Source organism: Petaurus breviceps, unplaced genomic scaffold (genome assembly GCF_028583685.1).
Source record: "Petaurus breviceps papuanus isolate PSGF00001 unplaced genomic scaffold, PetGlider_PUasm1.0 90762, whole genome shotgun sequence".
NCBI lineage: Eukaryota > Metazoa > Chordata > Mammalia > Diprotodontia > Petauridae > Petaurus > Petaurus breviceps.
The window spans coordinates 2,210,392-2,219,047 of record NW_027187339.1 but is presented as its reverse complement, the minus strand read 5'-3'; the positions used below and the strand labels follow the sequence as shown (position 1 = coordinate 2,219,047).

At 42.2% G+C, this 8,656-nt stretch overlaps 1 pseudogene; it reads left to right on the top strand.

The window, feature by feature from the left end:
• Positions 1–1,359: 1,359 nt before the first annotated feature.
• LOC138146460 (cyclin-dependent kinase 4 pseudogene) lies at positions 1,360–2,266 on the top strand (annotated as a pseudogene).
• The last annotated feature ends 6,390 nt before the right edge of the window (positions 2,267–8,656 follow it).

The following is an 8,656-nucleotide window of genomic DNA, read 5'->3' as shown; positions in this document are numbered from 1 at the left end:
TCAGTAGTTGAAGGGAATAGAAATATATATATATATATATGTCTATTAACATTCCTACATTGAAAAACAATAATTATAACTGATGAAACACTTCTCAGTATGAAAATAGTTTAAGGGAATAGAAATATATATATATGTATGTATGTATGTGTGTGTCTATATATGAGGGTATATGGGCATATGAATACATATGTGAATATGTGTATATATGTTTACATATACATAGATAGAGGGCACAGGACCAATTTAATAGGAAGGGATGATACTTAAAAGGTGAAATTAAGAGGTGAGAGAGGAATATAATGAGAGGAGATGGGGAGAGACAGAATGGGGTAAACTATCTCATATAGAAGAGGCAAGGGAAAATGATTACAACAGAGGGGAAGAATAGGAAGGAAAAAGGGAATGGGTCAACCTTATTCTCATTGAATTTGGCTCAGGGAGGGAATGAAATACACACTAAATAGAGTATCTCACCCTACAGGAGAGTAGGGGGGAAGGGGATAAAAGGGGGATGATGCAAGGGAGGGCAGACTGGGGGGGAGGAAAGTGAGAAGCACCCACTTTTGAAAATGGACAGGATCAAAGTAGAGAATAGAACAAGTGGGAGGTGGGATAGGAGGGGGGGTAATATAGTCAGTCTTTTACAGTATATCTACTATGTTAATGTTTTGCATTAGCCACACATGTACAGCTTATACTGAACTGCTTATCTTCCCAGTAAGGGTGGGTGACAAGGGAGGAAGGGAATGAATCTGGAATTCAAAGTTTTAAAATAAAATGTTTAAAAATATATATATATATATATATATAATATTATTAATACTATTTTACATGTAATTGGGAAATAAGATATACAGGCACTGGGGCATAGAGATCCACCATGCCCTACTGGAAAAGTCAAAAGGTGTATGGGAGAAAATATGGGAGAGAGCAGATTGTAGGAGGGGACATTGTGTGGGACTGCTATTTTGGAGTGGTGGGTAGGGGTAAAACGGGGAGAAAATTTGTAACTCAAAATCTGGCAGAAATGAATGATGTAAATCAGAAGTTAATAAAGCATTTGAAAAATGAAAAAAAAAGAAAATTCTAGAATGGATCATTAAAGAGATGTTTGGTGAACATCTGGAAATGGAAGTGGTCATTACAAAAAGCCAATGTGTTTTCATCAAGAACGAGTCGTGCTGGTGGAAGAGGCATCCACTATAGCCCCTTAGAGTCTATGGTGAGGCCTGCTGCATCCGGCCCCTGGGGACCGCATTTACCCTGCATGGCTCTGCCAGGGCTGGCTCCAGGGCCTAGACAATGGTCTGTCCCTGCCTCACAAGGTATGACCACCAGCGATGGAGGAGACCCAGGATGGATATTCCTTGGTATGAACCCGTGGCCAAGATCCATGTGGGTGCCTATGGGACGGTGTACAAGGCCTGCCACCACTCAAGAGCATGAAAGTCCTGACCAGAGGAGGAAGTTGAGGGGACCTGCTGGTCAGCACTGTCTGGGAGGTGGCCTTCCTTAGGAGGCTGGAGGCCTTTGAGCATCTGGCTGATGGATGTCTGTGCCACGGCCCAAACTGACCGGGGGACCAAGGTGACCCTGGTGTTTGAACATGTGGACTAAGACCTGAGGACATATCAGGACAAGGCCCCTCCACCAGGGCTGCCCCTGGAGACCATCAAGGACCTGATGAGACAGTTCTTGAGAGGCCTAGACTTTCTTCATGCCAACCGCATTGTTCTCTGTGACCTGAAGCCAGAAAACATACTTGTGACTAGAAGCAGAACAGTCTGGCTGGCTGACTTGGGCTTAGCCCAGATCTGGCACTCACACCTGTGGGAGTCACTCTCTGGGACCAGGCTCCTGAAGTTCTCCTGCAATCAGCATATGCAACACCTGTGCACATATGGAGTGCTGGCTGCATCTTTGCAGAGCTGTTCCATAGGAAGCCTGTCTTCTGTGGAAACGCTGAAGCTCACCAGTTAAGCACAATCTTCGACCTGATTGGGCTCCTGATGTCTCTCTGCCCCATGGAGCCTGCACTTCTTGTAGTCCCCAGTCTGTTGTGCCTGAGCTGGAGGGGCCTGGAGCACAAGTGCTACCGGAAATGCTGACCTTTAGCTCCCACAGACGAACCTCTGCCTTCCGAGCTCTGCAACACACTTATCTACAGAGAGCTGGGGAAGGGAGCCCAGGACGACCCCTGGAGGGACTGTATCCAGGACCAATACAGAAGACAGCTGGCATTTCCCCTCCCCACGGACACTAGGATCGCTCCTACCGCCACTGTGATAGACAGCGTCCCAAAGCAGGAGGGAGATCCTCCATACACATACCCTTCCCAAATCCTTAACCATTCTACACAGAATCTTTTACTGCCTTATTGACATTCCCCTACCACCAATGCCCTTTGTGAGATACCCTAAACCCCTAGATTTGGGGGGAGGAAAGAAAGGGGGATTTATACAGGAAAAAAAACCACGAAGCTGGTCTGGTAAAAAAAAAAAAAAAAAAAGAATGAGTCATGCCAAACCAACCTTGTTTCCTTTTTGACAGGATTGCTTACCTAGAAAAGAGCCAGGTTCATCTATTCCAGAGGTCAAAGGAGCTAGGACTAAAACCAAGAATCACCCACCCAGCAAAACTGAGTATAATGCTACAGGGGAAAATATGGTCACTCAATGAAATAAAGGATTTTCAAGCATTCTTTTTTTTGCTTTTTGGAGGGCAATTGGGGTTAAGCAATCTGCCCAAGGTCACAGGGCTAGTTTTTTTGTGTGTTAAGTGTCTGAGACCAGACTTGAACCCAAGTCCTCCTGACTCCAGGGCCGGTGCTCTATTCACTGCACCACCTAGCCGCCCAGATTTTCAAGCATTCTTGATGAAAAAAAAACAGAGCTGAATGGAAAATCTGACTTTCAAATACAAGAAGCAAGAGAAGCATGAGAAGGTAAACAGGAAAAAGAAATCATAAGGAACTTATTAAAGTTGAACTATCTACACTCCTACATAAAAAAAAATGATAATTGTAACTCATAGGATTTTTCTCAGTATGAGGATACTTGAAGGGAATATATATGTGTGTGTGTATGTATATATGTATGTATGTATATATGAATAGGAGGGAGTATGTGTATATAAATATACATGTGAGTGTGGGCATATGTATGTTCATGTATACATAGACAGAGGGCTCAGGATGAGTTGAATATGAAGGGATGATATCTAAAAATTAAAATTAAGAGGTGAGAGAAGAATTTATTGGGAAGAGAAAGGTAAATTATCTCGTATAAAAGAGGCAAGAGAAAACTGTTACAATGGAGGGGAAGCACAGGAAGGTGACAGGGAATAGGACAACCTTATTCTCATTGAATTTAGCTTAAGGAGGGAATAACATACACACTCAGTTGGGTATCTTATCCTGCAGGAAAATAGAGGGGGTAGGGGATAAGAGGGGGGATGATAGAAGGGAAGGCAGATTGGGGGAGAGGGTAGTTAGAAGCAAACGCTTTTGAAAAGGGATAAGGTCAAAGGAGAAAATAGAAAAAGTGAGGTGTGGGATAGGATGGAGGGAAATATAGTTAGTCTTTCACAATATAACTACTATGGAAATTATTTGGGTAACTACACATGTACAACCTATATTGAATTGCTTATCTTCCCAGTGTGGGTGGATGAGGAGGGAAGAAGGGGGGAAAAAATCTGGAACTCAAAGTTTTAAAAACAAATGTGGTTTTTTTAATGTGTTTTTTCACATGCAACTGGGAAATAAGATATACAGGCACTGGGGTATAGGGATACAGCTTGCCCTCCTAGAAAGTTAGGGAGGTGATGGGGGAGGATATAAGAGAAAAAAAATTGGAGGAAGGGGTATTCAGTAGGCTTGCTATTTTGGGATGGGGGTAGGGGAAAGATGGAGAGAAAAAATTGTAACTCAAAATCTTATGGAAATGAATGTTGAAAATTAAAAATAAATAATTTTTTTAAAACTTTAAAAAATAATAATTTTAAAAAGATCCAGGTTCATCATTGGATTTGCTGTAGCACCTGATTGCCTCTAGGCTAGACCTGCCTTGAGAGGCAGTGGGATAGATTTCCCCTCCTGGGAGGTCCTTAAGCAGAGACTGGTCAGTCACTCTTTGAGTGTGTCATAATGGGAATTCATTTTGTGTAGGGTTGTATTGTGGCTGCTGAATTCTCTTCCAACTCTCAAATTCTGTGATTCTGGGTTCTGATAACTAACAAAAATCAGGGGAGGAAGAGCTCACTCTGAGCTGGGGGTCTGAGGGTAGGCTTACAAGAGGCAGTGTGACTGGAACTGGGCCTGAATGATGGCATCTGGAACTTCAGCCCCAGTCCTGAGTCTTTAGGACCTATAACCAGGACAAAACATTGAGCAGGAAATGGGATTACCTCTGACTATAGAGGAGGAGATGAGAATCTGAGTCCATCCTTATATCCAGTCCCAGTACTCGGGTATGTTATATAACTGAAGAGGGCAGAATGTGTTGCAGTAGAGTGCCTGGCCTGGAGTCAGGATGACTCAACTTCCTGAGTTCAAATCCAGCCTCAGATACTTACTAGCTGTGGAACCTTGGGCAAGGCACTTAATTGCACTTGCCTCAGTTTCCTCATCTGTAAAATGAGCTGGAGAAGGAAATGGCAAACCACTCCAATATCTTTGCCAAGATGTGGTGTCACAATGAGTCAGAAATGACTGAAAAACAACTTAACAACATAATTGAAGAATGGGTCAATGACAGTTCTGATGCTGAAATAGAACAGGGACACAGTCATAAGTAGTTTCTTTTACACATAATACCCCACACTCTTGCTCTAGAGATCAATAAAATTATTTTTTTTTAATTCGGTACCTATTAAGTTTCTACTATTTGCCAAGCATTGTGCTAAGTGCTGAAGAGAAGACTCCTAATTTGAGACGTTCATGTGAAAAGATGAATGACCAATGGCTGGTCTGGAAAACCTGGGTTAGGCCCCAACTTCTGATACATACTGGCTGTGTGACCCCAGGCAAATTACTTAACCTTTCAGTATTCTAGATAACTCTCCAACATTATCTACTGCAGAAAAGGTGCCAACCTCCATTAATGGAAAGAATTTCTTCAACTGGGAGTTCCCTATCAACGAAATCATGAATCTAGCCCCTATCCTGGTAATAGAGTGGATTCTGGATCAGGCATAGGTCAGACTTAGAGCTCTCTGAGGTCCCTTCCAACTCTGAGAGTCTAAATAAGATGTTCTCTCTGTCTCCATCTCTTTTTCCATCTCTTTCTCTGCCTCTGTCACACACACACACACACACACACACACACACACGCACGCGCGCACGCACCCCACTGTGTACCGGAATGAGCAACATAGACATAATCCCAAGGAATCTGGGGCCTCATACTGATGTGAGTGAATATGAAGAAGATACATAGGACAAAAGTAACCTGCAAAATCCATATCCAAATCCCCAGGAGGGGGGAAATAAATACTCCCATTCCCCCAGGATGCCCTCGTCTGTCTGCACCTGGATAGATGGGCCTGCCCAAGCAAAAGGCTCGATCCAGGGCCACCCAAAATCAAGTATAGAAACAGTACCACTGGAAAGAGGGGGTAGAAAAGAAGAGATAGGAGCCAAAATGCCAACCTTCAGATGCGTACTAAGTACTTGGGCCCTTGGTCTAATAACTGACTGCAGGGTAGGCAATGGCAACAACCAACATTCCATTCTCATGAGAACAGAGGTTTGGAGTCTTCTTAGCTAATTGTCCTAAATGACCCTAAATGGATTTCTCTATAACCCAGAGTGTCCTATTTGCAAATAGGCAGGTTTCCAAAAACAAGTTTTATTAGACATGTTAATGATGGGATGAAAAGAGAACACATTCCCTAGATCACAGGATCATAAGAATATAGATTTAAGGCTGCACAAGACTTTAAAGATCATCTAATTCAATGCCCTCATTTTAAAGAAGAGAAAATTAAGTGCCAGACATCAGAGTGGGAAGGACCATCAGAGGCAGGGGCATCTTGATAAATGGGGTTTTTTTTTTTTGCTTTTTTTTTGGAGGGTAATTGGGGTTAAGTGACTTGCCCAAAGTCACACTGCTAGTGTGTCAAGTGTCTGAGGCCAGATTTGAACTCAGGTCCTCCTGACTCCAGAGCCGGTGGGTGCTCTGTTCACTGTGCCACCTAGCCACCCCCAGATGTTGATAAATGTTTAACAACCAGCTCTCTCTGGGGAAAAAAAAAGATATCCACATAACACACTTTAAAATTTAATCTGTTATTCATATTTTCTCCATTACTTTCTTCAATCCAGATGACCAACAAAGCAATAAACCAAACCCTGATTTGTAGCATTAGTCAATTTCTGAAGTGTAAATGCTTAGGGGCCACTAAGTTGCACAGTAGGTAGAGCATTGGGCTTAGAATCAGGAAGGCTCATCTTCCTGAGTTCAAATCCAGCCTCAGATGCTTACAAGCTGTGTAACCCTGGGCAACTTATTAAACCCTGTTTGTCCCAGCTCCTCATCTGCAAAATGAGCTGGAGAAGAAAATGGCAAACTACTCCAGAATCTCTGCCAAGAAAACCCCAAATGGAGTTGGGAAGAGTCAAAAGTCAGACACAACTGAAATGACCAAAATACTAGCACTGAAAATTTAATAATCCGCTTGCAGAGCCAACATGATGCCAGCACCCAGTGGGTCTAAAATACTCCCTCCTCTCAGCTCAGTGGACTTCCCACTCCCCCAACACCACATTGCTTTTCACCTCTCCCTCCCTCCTTGTCCCTCCTCTGCCCTGCATCAGTCTAGGAAAGTTTCTTAGACCAGATGAGGTTTTTAGGGATTACTTTAGGAAGATGAATTAACTTTGGTCAGTTTGGCCAGAAGGCTTAACCAGAAACCCTAAGTAGAAACTCCCAAGAGGCACATAAAAGCTCCATGGAATAACTTCCTTGTCTACAAGTGGGCAGGTGATTGGGAGGTAGTGGGTCCCTGCTCCCTGGAGCTCTCCAGCAAAGGCTCAAGGTTCCGCCATTTTTTTAAGGCATGGGTTGGACTGGATGCCCCCTGAGGTTCTTACCACATCTTATTCTGTGGTTCTGTGATACAGGGAGAGAGTTTAGACAGTGGGAAAAGGAAGAGAAGCAACCTAAAAAAGAATTTTAGAGACAGAATTGTGACCAACAGACATGGTGTCCTGAAAAAAATGGAAGAGATCTTTCACAACGTGACTCATGTAGAAGTATATTTAATATGATTGTACATGTATGGCCTTTATCTGATTGCTTGCTGTTTAGGAGAGGGGGGAGGGGAGAGAGGGAGAAAAAAAATTTGGAACTCAAAAATCTTATAAAAGTGAATGTTGAAAATTATCTTTACGTGTAATTGGAAAAACAAAATACTATTAAGTGGCCAAAAAAAACTCAAATAAAAATAAATGCCTGCAAACGGCAAAATATATATATGGAAGAGAGTCAACTGAAAAAGAGGACCCAGAATGGAGGGAAGGGGAAGTTAAGTACCAGTTGTGATGTGAAAAGTGAACATCTCAGTGTCAAGGAACCTTTCTGAAGAATCAGAGCATCGATGAGAACTGAGAAGATTCCTGCTCAGATATAGGTTGGATCCAACTGGGTTGGATGGGGGCTTCTTAACTATATTTGTGTCCTGGCCACCTTTGGTAATTTGGTGAAGGGATCCCTTCTCAGAATCATGTTTTTAAATGTATAAAATAAAATACAGAAAATTACAAATAATTAAATACAATTATCAAAAAATGTTAAGGCTCATGGAGCCCACCTCTGGACTAGATGATCATAGGCCTAGAACAATATGTAATCACAGAGGCCATCAAAGATAAAGAAACAGGCCTGAAGAGTTTCAGTGACTTACCCAGAATCATGTTGCTACTAAGAGTCTAAGGCAGGATTGGAAACCAAGTCTTCCTTACTCCATGCATGGAATAAGCACATACTAAGGGCTTAATAAGAATGCTTTCTTTTTTGTGGTGACAAAGAACTGGAAGTTGAGGGGATGCCCATCAGTTGGGGAACAACTAAAAAGTTGTGGTATATGAATGTAATGCAATACTATTGTGTGGTAAGAAATGACAAACAGGCAGATTTCAGAAAATCTTGGAAAGACATACATGAACTGATGCTGAGTAAAGTGAGCAGAACCAGGAGAACATTGTACACAGTAACAGCCACTTTATGCAATGATCAATTATGATAGACTTTGCTCTTAAAGACTCAGCGATACAATGATCTAAGACAGTTCCAAAAGACTCATGATAGAAAAAGCTATGAAAATGCTATCCGCATCCAGAGAAAGAACTATGGAATCTAAATGCAGATCAAAGTATATTATTTTCTCTTTTTCTCCCCTTTGTTCTGATTCTTCTTTTACAACACAACTAATGTGGAAATACATTTAATATGATTGTACATGTATAGCCTATATGAAATTACTTGATGTCTTGGGGAGGGAGGAGAGGGGTAGAGGAGAAAAATATTTGGAACTCAAAATCTTATTAAAATGAATGTTAAAAACTATCTTTAGGGGCAGCTAGGTGGCTCAGTGAATACAGCACTGGCCCTGGAGTCAGGAGGACCTGAGTTCAAATCTGGCCTCAGGCACT